The sequence below is a fragment of the Schistocerca gregaria genome, chromosome X (assembly GCF_023897955.1).
Source record: "Schistocerca gregaria isolate iqSchGreg1 chromosome X, iqSchGreg1.2, whole genome shotgun sequence".
NCBI classification, from domain to species: domain Eukaryota; kingdom Metazoa; phylum Arthropoda; class Insecta; order Orthoptera; family Acrididae; genus Schistocerca; species Schistocerca gregaria.
Window position 1 is genome coordinate 857,559,054 of NC_064931.1, and position 17,156 is coordinate 857,576,209.

The following is a 17,156-nucleotide window of genomic DNA, read 5'->3' on the forward strand; positions in this document are numbered from 1 at the left end:
AAGGCAGTCTGATAACAGATCAAAAGCCATATGTGGTATTGTGAGGACTGAAACAGGAATGAGATGCAAAGACCAGGATATCATTCTCAAAAACACAGAAAATGTCAATATTAAAAAACAATATTTGCCAAATTATATCAGCATTTACTTCATAAGTGCAATGACGTTATTAAGCTCGAAATTTACAAACCGAGAAAAGCCTGAATTTCCAAAAGCTGCTTGTAGCAAGAGGATGTCTCCAACAGATGAACATGAAGTGCCCAAAGTAATAGAAAGCTTGAAACCTAAAATGTCAGGAGAAGTAGATGAGGTATCTGTTTATATCATAATAATGACAGCTGCTGATCATGTCTACATAAATGACTTTGACACCTCAGATGGAGGAGCAAAGGCCATACTATTCGCATATGACACTAGTGTAATAATAGATACACCAAAGAAAATGCTGGAAACAACTACTGATCACGTAATAAAGAATGTCCACACTTGGTTCAATGCAAACTAGTTGACATTAGATGCAAATAAAACAAATTATATGCTGTTTGGGAAAATATATCAAAATGTAAATCTTGATGTGTTGTTGGGTAACAAGGCCTTCGACAGAGTGGTATCAATGAAATTGGTAGATATTCCTATAGATGAAACTCTTAATTTTAATAATCATTGCCAATGTTTGTACTGCAGAGGGTGTCAGGATGGCAGATTTTGGCTATTTTCAGTCTCTTGCAACATATGGAGTAATATTATGGGGTTCCGCCACTTGCTGTCTAAAACAAATCTTTATGTTACAGAAGAATATAATGAATTTTCTTGATACAGAGAAGTTGCTGTCCATGAATCAGTGCGGCTTTAGAAAGCGTCACTCCTGCGAAATGCAACTCGCCCTTTTTTCACATGATATCTTGCGAACCATGGATGAAGGGTACCAGACGGATGCCATATTCCTTGACTTCCGGAAAGCGTTTGACTCAGTGCCCCACTGCAGACTCCTAACTAAATTACGAGCACATGGGATTGGTTCCCAAATATGTGAGTGACTCGAAGACATCTTAAGTAATAGAACCCAGTACGTTGTCCTCGATGGTGAGTGTTTATCGGAGGTGAGGGTATCACCTGTAGTGCCCCACGGAAGTTCGATAGGTCCGCTGTTGTTTTCTGTCTACATAAATGATCTTTTGGATAAGGTGGATAGCAATGTGCGGCTGTTTGCTGATGATACTGTGGTGTACCGGAAGGTGTCGTCGTTGAGTGACTCTAGGAGGATACAAGATGACTTGGACAGGATTGGTGACTGGTGTTAAGAATGGCAGCTAACTCTAAATATAGATAAATGTAAATTAATGCAGATGAATAGGAGAAAGAATCCCATAATGTTTGAATACTCCATTAGTAGTGTAGCGCTTGACACAGTCATGTCAATTAAATATTTCGGCGTAGCATTGCAGAGCGATATGAAGTGGGACAAGCATGTGATGGCAGTTGTGGCGAAGGAGGATAGTCGTCTTCGGTTCACTGTTAGAATTTTGGAAGATGTGGTTCATCTGTAAAGGAGACCACTTATAAAACACTAATATGACCTATTCTTGAGTACTGCTCGAGCGTTTGGGGTCCCCAGGTCGAATTGAGGGAGAACATAAAAGCAATTCAGAGGCGGGCTGCTAGATTTGTTACTGATAGGTTTGATTTCGTGGAGAGACCACGAAGATAAAATAAGAGAGATTAGGGCTCGTACAGGGGCACATGGGCAGTCATTTTTTCCTCGTTCTGTTTGGGAGTGGAACAGGGAGAGAAAATGGTAGTTGTGGTACAAGATACCCTCCGCCACGCACCATATGGTGCATTGCGGAGTGTGTATGTAGATGTAGATGTAGAAGAGGGCTATCCGAATAATAACACACAATGATCCACAGACACGATGCAAACACTTATTCAAGAAGCTTAAAGTTCTGACAATACCTTCATTATACACTCCTGGAAATGGAAAAAAGAACACATTGACATCGGTGTGTCAGACCCACCATACTTGCTCCGGACATTGCGAGAGGGCTGTACAAGCAATGATCACACGCACGGCATAGCGGACACACCAGGAACCGCGGTGTTGGCCGTCGAATGGCGCTAGCTGCGCAGCATTTGTGCACCGCCGCCGTCAGTGTCAGCCAGTTTGCTGTGGCATACGGAGCTCCATCGCAGTCTTTAACACTGGTAGCATGCCGCGACAGCGTGGACGTGAACCGTATGTGCAGTTGACGGACTTTGAGCGAGGGCGTATAGTGGGCATGCGGGAGGCCGGGTGGACGTACAGCCGAATTGCTCAACACGTGGGGCATGAGGTCTCCACAGTACATCGATGTTGCCGCCAGTGGTCGGCGGAAGGTGCACGTGCCCGTCGACCTGGGACCGGACCGCAGCGACGCACGGATGCACGCCAAGACCGTAGGATCCTATGCAGTGCCGTAGGGGACCGCACCGCCACTTCCCAGCAAATTAGGGACACTGTTGCTCCTGGGGTATCGGCGAGGACCATTCGCAACCGTCTCCATGAAACTGGGCTACGGTCCCGCACACCGTTAGGCCGTCTTCCGCTCACGCCCCAACATCGTGCAGCCCGCCTCCAGTGGTGTCGCGACAGGCGTGAATGGAGGGACGAATGGAGACATGTCGTCTTCAGCGATGAGAGTCGCTTCTACCTTGGTGCCAATGATGGTCGTATGCGTGTTTGGCGCCGTGCAGGTGAGCGCCACAATCAGGACTGCATACGACCGAGGCACACAGGGCCAACACCCGGCATCATGGTGTGGGGAGCGATCTCCTACACTGGCCGTACACCTCTGGTGATCGTCGAGGGGACACTGAATAGTGCACGGTACATCCAAACCGTCATCGAACCCATCGTTCTACCATTCCTAGACCGGCAAGGGAACTTGCTGTTCCAACAGGACAATGCACGTCCGCATGTATCCCGTGCCACCCAATGTGCTCTAGAAGGTGTAAGTCAACTGCCCTGGCCAGCAAGATCTCCGGATCTGTCCCCCATTGAGCATGTTTGGGACTGGATGAAGCGTCGTCTCACGCGGTCTGCACGTCCAGCACGAACGCTGGTCCAACTGAGGCGCCAGGTGGAAATGGCATGGCAAGCCGTTCCACAGGACTACATCCAGCATCTCTACGATCGTCTCCATTGGAGAATAGCAGCCTGCATTGCTGCGAAAGGTGGATATACTCTGTACTAGTGCCGACATTGTGCATGCTCTGTTGCCTGTGTCTATGTGCCTGTGGTTCTGTCAGTGTGATCATGTGACGTATCTGACTCCAGGAATGTGTCAATAAAGTTTCCCGTTCCTGGGACAATGAATTCACGGTGTTCTTATTTCAATTTCCAGGAGTGTATATATACAAATGTGTTTTATATGTTAGGGCCCACCTTGCAGATTTTCAGACAAATACCAACTTGCATTACTATGAACAAAGGCATTTGAGCATATGGGTACAAAACTCTACAACATACTGCCAACCAACATCAGAAATTTAGAAGATGAAAACAGATTTAGAGTAGAATTTAAATAATACCTACTTGAACAATGTTTTTACTCAGTAAATGACTATTTAGGCCAATAAATAATTCTGATAATGGTTATATTAAGGCAAAACTGAAAACACTATCTTTCATTCTGTAAAGTTTCCGTTATTTTTTTTAAATCTGATGGACAGCTGTCGAGTGTGGTAAAATCCTTACTAAATTATTGTAGTGAATATAAGGGATTCGTGTTTAGGGAAGACAAAGGTAAAACTTTAGGGCAAACAGACTATGCAGTTACAATACTGTTAGTATACATGTATAAAAAAACTTGTATTGCTGTGTATGCATGGATAAATAAATAAATCAATAACAATTAAACTATTGACCAAGTTCACTTTTTCTGGCTTTTTCTGAAATATTTGAAAAAGGTTGGGTTCAAACATCTTCTTAGGCATTTGACTACAAATAATATATTGTCCAAGTAAGAGTTTTTATTCCTTAAGGGTTCTGATATAGATAAGGCTATTTACACATACAGTGAGAATGCACTTAGTTCTTTAGATAATAAATTAGAGGCTAGTGGCATTTTCTGTAACCTGCCAAAAGCTTTTGGCTGTATGAATCACAGCATTTTCTTAAGTGAATTAGAATATTTTGATGTTATTGGCAGTGCTGCAAAATGTTTCAAGTCTTACCTAACTAACAGAAAACAAAGACTGTTACCACAATTGGGAATTAATTACATACAGTGTACGCAAAATGTTATATTTTGGTCCACTGCTATTTCTTGTCTACATTAATGACCTGTGGGAATCAGGTCGCTTACCTGCCGTAATAACCTGAACACCACTTGTATGAAACTCGTATTTATTCTAACTGTACAATTACACATATACACGCATAAACAAGCCTCGTGTGCGTCACCGGTCAAACGTAAACACACACTGCACAAAGGCGCGCGCCAAGACCCCATCCTAAGAGCGTGTCAGTGCGCAGAGATAGCACTATGCTCTCTATTCCGGTGGTCGATGACCACCACAGAACCCCCCCCCCCCCCCCTTCCAGTACAGGGCACGGTGAGAGGAAGTGATGTAGATTGGCATTGTGATCGGTCCGCTGTGATGAACTTGCCGTGCCACGCCGGTGGGCTTATCGGGCGGCCGAAACGGGAAACTGGGATCAAGCGGCCCGGTGATGCGGGGGTGTGGTGTGCCGTGAGTGGCACACGAATGCAGAGGTGGCCGACCTCATCGATCGAAGCGGTGATTGCTGCCTCGTCCGCATTTGTCGGTACAGCAAACGTGTGTAGGAGTGTAACCTGGGCGGCTGAATCGTCCAATGACCGGGAGAGGGGGGGGGGGGGTGGACGTGCATGAACAGTGTCCCATCTCGTAGCTGGAGAGACAGGTCCTCCTCAACCTGAAAAGCTGACACGTCGACGTGGAAAACGGCGATACTGGCGTCGTCGGTCTGCGTCGGCCGGTCGACGGAAACACTATGGCGAGGGGAGGGAGGGGTGAAACCTTCACGCGAGAACTTTCCTGCAGCCTCTGAGCTGGGGGGAGAACACGAACCGCTGGTGTCACACGCACCATCACACGCACCGTCACACGCATCACGGGTACCGGAGAGGGGTTTGGCGCGTTTGAGGTATTAGAGATGGAAGGTGGCACGGGAGTGTGCTTAGGGTGGTATTCTGAAGTTGCCTCGTCATTGAGGCGCCAAGCTGGTGACATGGACACTGTATTCTACCGTTGCACAGAATCACTTTGTGTGGGCCCGAGTAGGGCGGGTGCAGTGTGGGTCATACCGTATCATCACACGGAATCATGTAATTGCAACGTGTAGGTCTTTGTGCACGAAGACACGAGGAACTGTGTGTGCTAGTGGGGGCGGGGGGCGTACATTCGCCGCAAAGTGTCGGATGCGTTCTATAAGCGTCAGAAGTTCTGACTGCAGGGGAGGATCAGAATCCTCGACGAATTGTGCTGGGAAGATGAGGGGTTCTCCGTACAACAATTCCTCTAGGGAGGCTTGCAAATCGTCTTTGTAAGCCGAACGGACACCTAGTAGTGCCCAGGGGAAGGATTCGGACCGAGATCTGTTGTGGCACATCAGCGCTGCTTTTAATGTGCGGTGCCAGCGCTCGACCGACCCGTTCCTTTGCGGGTGGTAGGCGGCTGTACGTAATTTGTTTGCACCGCATGGATCGCATAATTTGCCAAAGAGCACAGCTTCAAATTGTCGTCCTCGGTCCATCATGACCGAAGGTAGGCAACTGAAGCGCGCGTTCCAGGAGGCGATGTAGGCCCGTGTGACGGAACCTGCCTTTCGGTACCTCAAACGAGCCCAACGGTGGGTATGCGTGACGGCTGACCTTAGTGCGTTGGCAAGATATGCGTGCCCGTGGCCAGTTTTTGCAGTCTGCTCTAACCCCAGTCCATACAAATCGCTCTGTTATGAGGCGTGTGGTAGCCTGAATACTGGGACGTGCTAGGTCACGGATAGCAGCTAATAACTTACGGCGCAAGGCGGCCGGTACTAGGGGGCGGGCAGTACCTGTGGAGACGTCACAGAGGACTGGTAAGGCCGAACTTGGAAGTCGCTCAATTGATAGCGAGATGGAGTAACTGTTGAATGTCGTCACCCGCTTGTCGCTGGGCAGCTAGGTCGTCGAAGTCCCAAGAAAACGAGATTGTACTGACCCGTGACATGTCAGCAACGACGTTGTCTGCAACCTCGATATAGCGGACGTCTGTTGTGAATTGACATATTAGGTCGGGGGGAAGGTCGGTTGTGGGATTACGCACAGCGTCCGCCAACGGTTTGTGGTCTGTATATACGGTCACTGACCTACCCTCGATGTCCTCTCGGAAATGCCGAACTGCCTCGTCAATAGCAAAGAGTTCTCGGTCGAAAGTGGACCACTTACACCGGGAAGCTGACAACTTCCGAGAGAAGAAACGTAGTGGTTGTGCGGGGCGTGCCACCTGCTGCAGGAGCACAGCGCCGACAGCAGCGTCGCTGGCGTCAGCTGTGGTTGATATTGGGGCGGCAGATACCGGGTGCGCGAGCGTGACAGCGTTCGCTAGTGCCGTTTTTAGTGCGTCGAACGCACGTCGCATGTCGTCGCCCCACGGTACTTTGCGGAGCCCTGAAGTATTCTTTCCAATGAGTGCGGCGGTCATCGGAGCTTGTAGGGATGCGGCGTGCGGGATGTGCCGCCGGAAAAAATACGTAGGTGGCGGTAAGTCTCGCGCAGTGGGAGGTCGTGTATAAAGGCGACTCTGTCTTATGTGGGGCGAGTCCCTTCCGCGGAAACAGTAAAGCCCAAAAATGTCACACTAGCGGACCGCAACTGAGATTTATCGTCGTCGATTTGCACTCCATTCTCTACGAGAATACTATGAACTGTTGAGAGGTGCTGTTCGTGTTCCTCGAGGATAGTTGATGAAATGAGGGTGTCGTCGAAATACGCGAAACAGTATGGGAGTGAGAAAAGGATGGAGTCGATAAACCGTTGCCAAGTCTGTGCGGCGTTTTTGAGGCTGTACGGCATGTAACAGTATATGTACAGTCCGAAAGGGGTGATAATTGCTGTTTTAGGGATGTCGTACTGGTACATGGGGATCTGATGGTACGCTTTTCGGCAATCAAGTACACTGTAAACGCGCGCACCATGGAGTTGTTCGGTATAGGCCAGTTGTCTAAAATCGTTCTGGCGTTCAGCTGTCGGTAGTAGCCACACAAACGAAATGAACCGTCCTCCTTGGGCACTAGACGGATAGGCGAGGACCAATTGCTGTTGGATGGATGGACAATACCTGAATCACCAAATCCTGTACAGCGGTTTTTGCATGCTGTAATTTGGTGGCATTAAGGCGTCGAGCCTTGTTGCGTACTGGGGAGCCTTCCTTGGTGTTCAAGCGGTGTCAGGTACCATTAGTAATCGCGCCTATCACCTGCGGGACACCCTGGGGAACCACACTGGGACTAGGTGGGGTAACAGGCACTACATGACAGGTACGAATGTCACTGACCTGCGGGAGAATGCATGGTTGTGGAGGTATCTGCGCCTCGGTGGAGTTCTCGTGGGTGTATTCCGTGGTGCGGAAGCGTCCCCTGGTGCGTCCCGTGCGCTGACAGTTCGGCTGATGTGGCGGTGATCAGCTGTTGGAGGCGGGCGTTTTCTGTGTGGCGCGCCCGGGCGGCGGAGAGCTGTATGGGCGCATTCCGCTGTCACGGTAGGCATGGTATCACAGTGTGTGGCAGGGGGCTGCTGCCTAGAGGTCTGGCGAGAGCCCGAAGATATGCAGGAAATCCATACCGACAACGGGGCAGTCGACATCAGCGACGCAAAATGTCCAGGTGCAGCGTAAATCAGGCTAGAGATTTAGTTGGAGTTTGGCTGAACGGTGGACGCAAATTGCGGTATTGTTGGCTGCTCGCAGTGGCACGGAGGGCATCAGTGTCGAAGATGGCCCGCTCGACTTAGGAATGACACTAGCATCAGCACCCGTGTCCACGAGGAAATAGAGTGTGCTCGTCCTGTCGTGGATGTACAGTCTGCCGGCACGGTGGGCAGAGGGGGTGGTCAGTCGATAATGTTTTTGGCGCACTAAACTGCTGGTGTGAACCGTGGCGCCTATCCTGACTTGTGTTCCCGTTTGGGTAGTTGCAGGGTGCGCGACAAGAACGCGCAGCATCGCAGAACGTGATATGATACCAGCATAGTGGGTATGTTGGGTGTTGCGCCTGAGCCGGCGAGATGGCAACGTCACGTAGCGTGTTCTGTTGCGCCCGTGTGGAGGTAGAAGGGGCAACCGGTCGAGGAACCGTAACAAGTACAGCCGTCTGGCCACCAGGTGGCTCCATCGGCTGTTGCTGCGACCTGCGCGCCCAGCCTCTGCCGGCCGGCCGGTGAAATGTAGTAGATCTGATGGCAGTGTCACCAACATTCGGAGTGTCGGAACAACAGGAGGACGTGACCTGGCAATGTTTGATGATGGAATATGCCTGGTCCGCAAGTCGTAGTTTTTCCTCCAGAGTGGCATTTTGGTAAGCCAACAGGTGTAGTTGCAGGTCTGGCGGTAATTTCACAAGCCACAGTGCCCAGAGTGCGAGGTCGGGGAGTTGCTTCTTGCCCACCTGGGCCCTTAAATGGAGCCAAAGTTGTGAAGGGGTACGGTCCCATATTGGTATGTCACGAATTATGTAGTGGACGGCTTCTGCTGGAGGGTGCGATAAGCACTCGATGATGCGAGCTCTTGCGATGGCATATTTGTGCTGGCTTTGTGGTGAGAGCAATAGGTCACTGACCCGGTTCGTTGTGGAGGTGGGTAATTAAACAAATGAAAAGTTCGTCGTCTCCCCACACTCCGTGAATGTCCAGAATATTGTCCACTAACACAAACCATGATATAGTGTTATCCTTCTGTATTTGTGGCAGCTTCAGAAACCGCCCTATAGGTGGCTGCTGTGGCGTTGTGGGAAGATGGCGATGGGAGGGGGGGGGGGGGGGGAGGGCAGCGGAGGCCCGGAAACTGGTATAGTGTCGAGTGTCTGTACTGTTAGGCCTCTGACCACATGACACACACGGCGTGGGAGCAAACGCGGTAGGCGTGGGCATCGCGGCTGCTGCAAACACGGTCGCATGCTGGTGGTATGTCGGGAACACGGCGATACGCGCTTTGGGCGAAAGTACTTGGTCACCTGTCCACAGCCCGTTCAAAGAATTGTACAGACTTCTATTCCTAAATGCAGGAACACAGAATGGCAGTTGCAATCACCACATGGCTACCCAACTGCTTCGTAAGTCATCAGGAGTACCCTGGGAGTTACCAGGTATGCAAGCAGCAGAATAGGTGATGTAAAAAGATTATTTGAAGTATTATTTTCTACAGCACTTCAGGATGAAATAACAGAGATTTCAAATATTGAGGGGTAATGTGTTAATGGTAAAGAATGGACAAACATAGATAATTCTCTTTTTCACCCGTACTTAGGACTATTCCTTGTGGGTGTATATCACTCATATGGGTAATCTACAAAATGTTTGTGGAATAAGGATACTGGGCAGAACATATTTCATGCAGTCATGTCCCCAGAAACATTCTGTAAAATACCACACATCTTGTGATGTGATAAGAAATCGACAAGAGAGGAAAGACGACATACTGATAGATTTTCCACAATTCACAGTATCTAGGAGAAGTGATTATTTGAGGGAAACCATTTTGTCCATTCACGTGATACCAGAAACAAAGAAAATTTTATGCTTCCCACCCACCACCTCAGACTGTATGCCCAGGGACCTCAATACATGGGAATGAAACTTTGTAATAAATTAAAAGGGAACAAGTTGATGCAGATGAATTTAGGTTCACTTAAAAGAAAGCTATATGAGCTACTGACACTGAAGCATTATTACTCAGTGGATGAAGTCATGCGGGATAAACTGGAAATTTGAGCTGGGTACAATGTGTTACACATTCCAAGAAATATCCTTATAGTGTTGTTATTTATTATAGTGCTATTATTTATTAATCTAAAAATCATTGTAATTGTTTTATACATCTTCAACATGTCTCCTGTACGCAAATGAAATGGATTACAAATGCACCTCATGAAATGAATAAAACACAATTCACAATTTACAATTCCTAAGCGGTATAATCCAGGGGAAAATGTGACCATTGATGAGCAGCTGTCCATTCAAGCAGTATATCCCAAGCAATCCATCAAAATATGGGATCAAGATATGGACTCTGTGTGACAAGTCTTCATAGGCACTGAAAATTCAAATTCATACAGGAAAGGAGAATGGAGTGACACCAGAAAGAAATCAGGGAATGAGAGTACTTGCTGATCTTATCTCTGATTTGTGAGGTCAGAATGTTACATGTGACAATTTTTTTTTTTTTTTTTACATCATACAATTTGGAGCAGCTGCTCTTGAAAAGGAAACTGACAATGTTAGGAGCCATACATAAAAATAAGCCATAGCTTCCACAAAATATGACCAGCAAGGAGATTCATAGCTCTTCGTTTTCCTTCACAAATCTCACTACAATGCTCAATTATATTCCTAAGATAAATAAGAATGTTATACTAATGAGCACTCTTCAGCATGGTGGGGAAATAAATGGCCCATGGTAGTCTCCTACAATATTCTTGATGTTACTGCTTATAATGCTTATGTCTTGTGAACTTCGACTGACCCTAACTGAAATGCAAGAAAATTGATTAGAAGGAGAATAGTTTTGGAGGAACTTGGAAAGTCACTGGTTGCAGAGCACATTAAATCAAAGAATCATTTTCCAAGAACAGAAGATTCTTTGAGTATGGTAAGGAGCATCCAAGTCCCTGAAGGACTTGCAGGTGTGGCTAAATCAGTAATAACAAGAAACTTTAGTAAACGTACATGCAGTAAGATCTGTCCTTCAAGCAATGGCAATAAGATAAACATGTCGTGTGGGAAGTGCAATAAATCTGTATACGAAACACACCGCAGTGGATAAGAAAGCAAGAAAGAGATATGGACAGATGGTTGTTGAGAATGACTTTTTGGTGGAAATGTCTGTTGTTCCTAATACACCCTGCATAAATATTAAAATAATGATTTTTTTAGTAAAGATATATGTACTCTTATTATTATTATTAATTATTAGTGTTATTATCATTATGATAATTAACAACATACTGTAATACAACAACAATATTGACTGTACTAGAAATACATGTGAGTAAAAGGTTTTTCAGCATTTTCTTATGTCAGATCAGATTGACTCAAACAGTACTTTTGTATAGTGAAAGTGAACAGAACAGCAGAGTTAAGTTTGTTTCATTTGCAGATGTTACAAACAGGTCAATAAATATCAAGTACTGATTTAGAAATAGCTGCTAATCAAATTTTCACTGACATTAATAAATGGTTATGATTTGAGGCTAATTTGATGTCATTAAACTTTGAAGAGACCTTCTATATGCAATTCAGAACCAAACAATTTCCTTCCAGCATGTGTACAACATATGAAGACATGCAGGTAGAAGAGGTTGACACTGCTAACTTTCTGGGATTACAAGTTGTTAATAAATTCAGTTGGGATGGGCATGCTGCAGAACTGCTGAAGTGCCTAAACAAGTCTGCATTTGATATGCAAATGTCAGATATAGGAGATATAAATATCAAAAAACTGTATATTTTATTTAACTTAATTCTGTTGTGTCATATTGGGATCATATTTTGGGGTAACTCATCAAACGAAGCAAAAGTTTTTAGAGTGCAAAAGCATGTAATAAGAATCATTTGTGCCATAAATTCAAAACATCATGTAGCAACCTGTTTAAGAAATTGGGTATTCTAACCACTTTTTTCTCAGTGTACTTATTTCTTAGTGAAATTGGTTGTAAATAATATGTCTCCATTTTCATCCAATAGTTCAATACATAATAGCAAATACTAGAAATAAGAACAAGCTACATAAAGGCCTGAAATCACTAACCTTGGTATGACAAGGGGCCTACAATGCAAAAAAACTTACATTTTCAGTAAATTGCCAGCAACCATTAAAATCTTGTTTTCAGATAAAGCACCGTTGAAACAAAGTTTGAAAGACTTTTTGACAGGCAACTCCTTCCACTCTATAGGTCCGTATCTTAACATGGACTGTTAGACCAGTTTAAGTAAAAATCTCTATTACAATTCTGTTTTCACATCACTTTGTCGCAACAGCCAAGACTAGGTATTTTTTGTATGATAAATTTATTAAAAGTGCATAACTGTGTTTCATCCTGAGAATGTATTCATTCTGTAAATATTAGGGTAGCAGTGCCTAATTACTGTAATGTATTCACATATTTTGACAATCTCCTGACAGATGATCAAGGAAGTGAGTACTATATTCAAAAGTCCTATGTTTTTTTATGTTATACTTTCTGACATGTTCTACACCCACAAGAATCATCTCATTTTTGGGTCTATGGAACAAAAACTGAATGTAATCTAATATAAGCAAGTAATGAAGACAGTGGAAAAAAAGTGGAATGACTGAATAAGAAACGAGAAGAGAACATGGGTGCATTTCCTTTACTTACAATTTATGTAAATTTATTTGGAAAAAAGCTGTGAAGTCATTGGAAGGAATGCTTCAGCTTTTCGTTAAATGCAACATAATACTGAATTGTGCACAGAGTGCAGGGCAGCTTGTTCTAGAGGTAGGCAGAAGCAACAGAGAAGGAATATCTGATGTTCTTTGTTTTGCCTTTTGTTTTATGGATAAGGACATGTAGGATAAGTGACATTTTGTGTTGCAATTATGATAACAGGTACTTAGCTCTGATTTGAGGTCCTGGGATGCATGAGCACTGAAGAGCTAATGAAGTAGGTATTATACAGTATATGATCATCACACAACTTGCCTAGTTAACACCACCTTAATTGGATGTATGAAACACTAACATGGTCCACCATTTTGACATTGCAGATTTAACATAGACAAACATTCATGGTTACTTCTAACCATCTAGAGTTTTTACCACCCATACAGTCTTGGATTACAACACAATTGTAGAGGTCAGTTAGAATGAATGATTGCAAAATTCGCATTTCACATTCTGTTCCAAAACTCCTGAATGCACACAGATAAGGAGAAGCCTTCGTGAATGTGACAACTGTATTTACTGCCCCATGTTACTCTAATGATCACTGATTTCTGATATGGAATTGGGACACTGCTGGAATTCAGAACTAATTAATTTCTGATCAGATGCTCAAGTTATTTGGTACTTTTTGCATTTACTTTCAGTCCCTGAATGCACGACTTATCCCTGTGACACTCCTGGGAGAGGATGCTTCCTCATTACTTACAAACAGATGTGTTACTGTCACATATTTCTGAGCATTACATTAAAGCTGACACTATCAAATGCTTAGCTCAAGTTTAGTAGTGTCAATATTATAGCCCCTCCCTCACTCTTTTTATTTCAATGACATCTATAAGAGTATTACAAGCCTCGTGGCACAGTGTGGTGTATGTGTGTGTGTGTAGGTCATAATGGAACAATATTCATTTTGGTGCAACTAAACAGTCTTCTTAGGTTTACTGTGGAGGGAATGTCTCTCAGCAAATCTATGTCCATTTCTCCCATTACAATTATGTGCTTCTAGTGACACTGAAGTGAACATTGTACCAACAGGGAATGACACCAAGTAAGCACTTCTGGCTCTGTAAACTCATTTACAGGAACATGAATTCTGGTTATCTTTCTTCATTAGGGTTAAATATGTGTAAGACTTTGAGTTCTATAGTTCAATTACATAGATGCATTAACATCTCCACCATACTTGTCTGGCCTGTCAGCATTTCTAATACACATATGTCTCTCGAGATGGACTGATACAGAGGATATGTGTGACTTTTGTCATTCTTCAGACAAGATCACATGAAAGTTGAGTTGATGGAAAATAAAGCTGAATTCTTCAGAATGTGCAGGGAAGGATTGGACATTACAGTTCACTACTATCATCCCTGATGAATGCTTCTGGGCAGCTGTTTGGAATCCATTTTACAAGTCTTCACCTACCTGTGGCAAGGGACAATGACTCACATTCCTGAGAAAAGGCATACTTTGGGGATACCAGAGGTTCATGTGACTAATGAGATTCTTACTTACAGCCACTGAAGGAAGGGAGATCACAGTTATGGTTCTCTGAAATTACAGAGGATCAGGAATAGAAGAGGAACACTCATTCTGAGGAGATATTGCTGAGATAATGATGAGTGTGAAACAATTAACTCTTGACCATGAAGCAGTAATATTGAAGGAATAGAAAGAAATTTATGTAATTAGTAGATTTACAGTTCAAAGCAGAAAGGAAAACAGGGATGATTTAAAGGAGTGATGCTGCCATTGGAGAAAAATAAACCTGATACTTGTGAGACCAGCATAGGAAGCTACAATACAGTTATAAATCACTATAATGACAATGGTTGTAATTTTTATAATGAACAAGGATAACCTAGATGACCTGTGAGTAAGGAAGAGAGTGATAATGAAAGTGATACTATTACAAAGAGATAGAGTATTATAATGCAAAAAATGTTAGTGGCATTAGTAGTAACTGAAATTAAGTAAATGCAATTAAGTATAATATAATAAAAACAAAACAAGAAGGTGCAAGTACATAAAAATTATAGACTTAAATAAATGCAAAATATCATTTAATATAATATGGGAAGTTATCTTTGTTTGTTAGCAAACCAAGGCAAATAATGTTAAGTTTACAGTTTGGCTCAACTAGTTTTCATGTTATTCAGTTCAATCAAGTTTTTAATTGTCTTTCTTCCATCTGTGGTCTTTATAACTATTCAACAATTCGGTTTCTATATGCTCTGGAGGTCGAAATGGGATCTGGTATTCTTAAAACCTTCAGCTGATCATTTCACATGTTCTCTCATCATTAACCCTATCTTTGCTACTTCTGGTAAAAACTCTGCCTTCTTTCAATATGAGATGAATTTTGTAATTATTGATTGCATCTGGTGCTCTTTATCCCACTTGATGGTTTCTGTCAATGTTCACCATGCTTACTTTCACCCCTAGTACGCAATGCACAGCCTATATGTGCAGGTTGTCAGTGTCTTCCTCCTCATTTACTGCTGTGCTCTACAAATGCGTGCTATTTCATTTATGATATTGTTCTAGTTTGTCAGTCATGACAGACAATTTATCCTTCCAACTCTCACATCAGCTTTCCATAGTAAGACATGGACATTTTTAAAGCACCGAATTCTATAAAACAGATAATTATTTTGGAATATTTTTCAGTTGGAGTATGGATCTTACCTCAGAGGAGACCACATCTGCTATATCTGGAATTGTAGCCTTACCTTCCACCAAGAGTCCAGCCACTGGATGTGCTACAGTTAGCTTTCCAGTTTGTCATTTTTTTGACTACAAATGGTTATGGAGCACAGAAAACATAGTGTTGCTGCAAATAATTCTTCTGATACAAACGTTCCACTACCACTAAAAAATAGCATATGAGAAAATATCCTGAATTTTGATACTAATTAGCAAATTGAACTTAGCATGTTTTCTTACAGCCACCATATTGTGTGTATATCTGTAATGAAATGTCTCTCTTAGCATGTGTATCTGGAAAATCAAGGTTCCTTTTTCTAGCCCCCTACACCTTAACCTCTCCCCATACACACCTCTTCCCTCTCTCCCAACTGCCACTCCTTACTCTTGAAAGAAGAAAGGAAAAAGGAATTTTAGATTATTAAAAATGAAAGTATTATATGTATTTCTGATGTATCTGTTGGACTTGGTGATCCAATTTATTAACTGTGATTGTATTTATCCAGCTATATGGCATTTCGAGTGCACCAACAGCAACTGTTTCTGGAATTTACACTTAAGTATAACTTAAGAACAGCTCAACAGTTTCTCTCAGTCTTTGTCTTTGATGTAAGCATAAAATCATGAAACAAAGTTCAGTATACATTAAAAAGGAGAACAATGTTACAATAATTTATCAAAATCTTTTTTTTTAATTTTTTATTTTGGAGGTGTAGTATGCTTTGTATTCTTGTTACTTGAGAAGTAATGATGCATATGCAACTCTCACCATTTAAGATTTGTTTATTTGTTTTTGCCACTGTCTTACCATGTATTCATTACTGAAATTTAATAAAGAAAATATAATGTTTTGGCACATTCAGATAATTTTTCAGCTGGCAAGTAATTTATGCCATTATCAGCAAATGGTAAATATTTATATTATTGTCTTTACCAATTCTTTATACAATACTAAGATCCTACAATATGTTCATGTTGTAGGCATTTCATTTGTTTAAAATAAATCTTCACGAGATTTTCTTAGCTGTTCATCTCTTTGTATTAATGTGACATGTCAAATGTCATTCTGTAATTAATTTGTGAATGAATAAATTACTTTCTCAAATAAAAGGTGCCATTGCTCAGACCTGATTATATTTATTGTTACTGCTACTGGAAATGCTATTATGCTTTAACTTCTTATTATAATGAGCAAAATGAATTAGTTAATTCTACACACTGACAGAATTACTTATATATGTAACCTCACAAGCAATTAATAATACTAAGACAGTTTGCAAAACTTATTAAACGACCTTGCACTTTAAAGTAAATCTCTTGTGGCTTAAAAAATGATGGTTCAAACTGCAGGGGTTTGCAAAAAATATGAAAACACTGTGTGAAATGAATACTGGAACATAAACACAGATGCTACCCAAGCCTGCTGGTTGCACTGTTGTCATGAAGATCAGCTGTCTTCAATATGTTGCAAGTGTCTGTCATGATCACAACAGTGTTCTGTGCGGTTACGAGTGCATTATGTAAGATTTAAGTGACTTAAAACATGGGAAAATTGTTGGTGATCCTATGGTGGTTGCTTCCTTAACTGAGGTAACAGAAGTATTTGATGTTTAAAGACGCACCATATTAAAGGGTTTATACCACACACAGAGAAATCAGAAAATCATCATGAATAAGTCAAAATGAGGAGAAAAGTGTGTGTTGTGCAATCATGACAGATAGTCTGTGAAGAGGATTTTGATGAAAAATAAGGGTGTGATTGCTGCAAAAG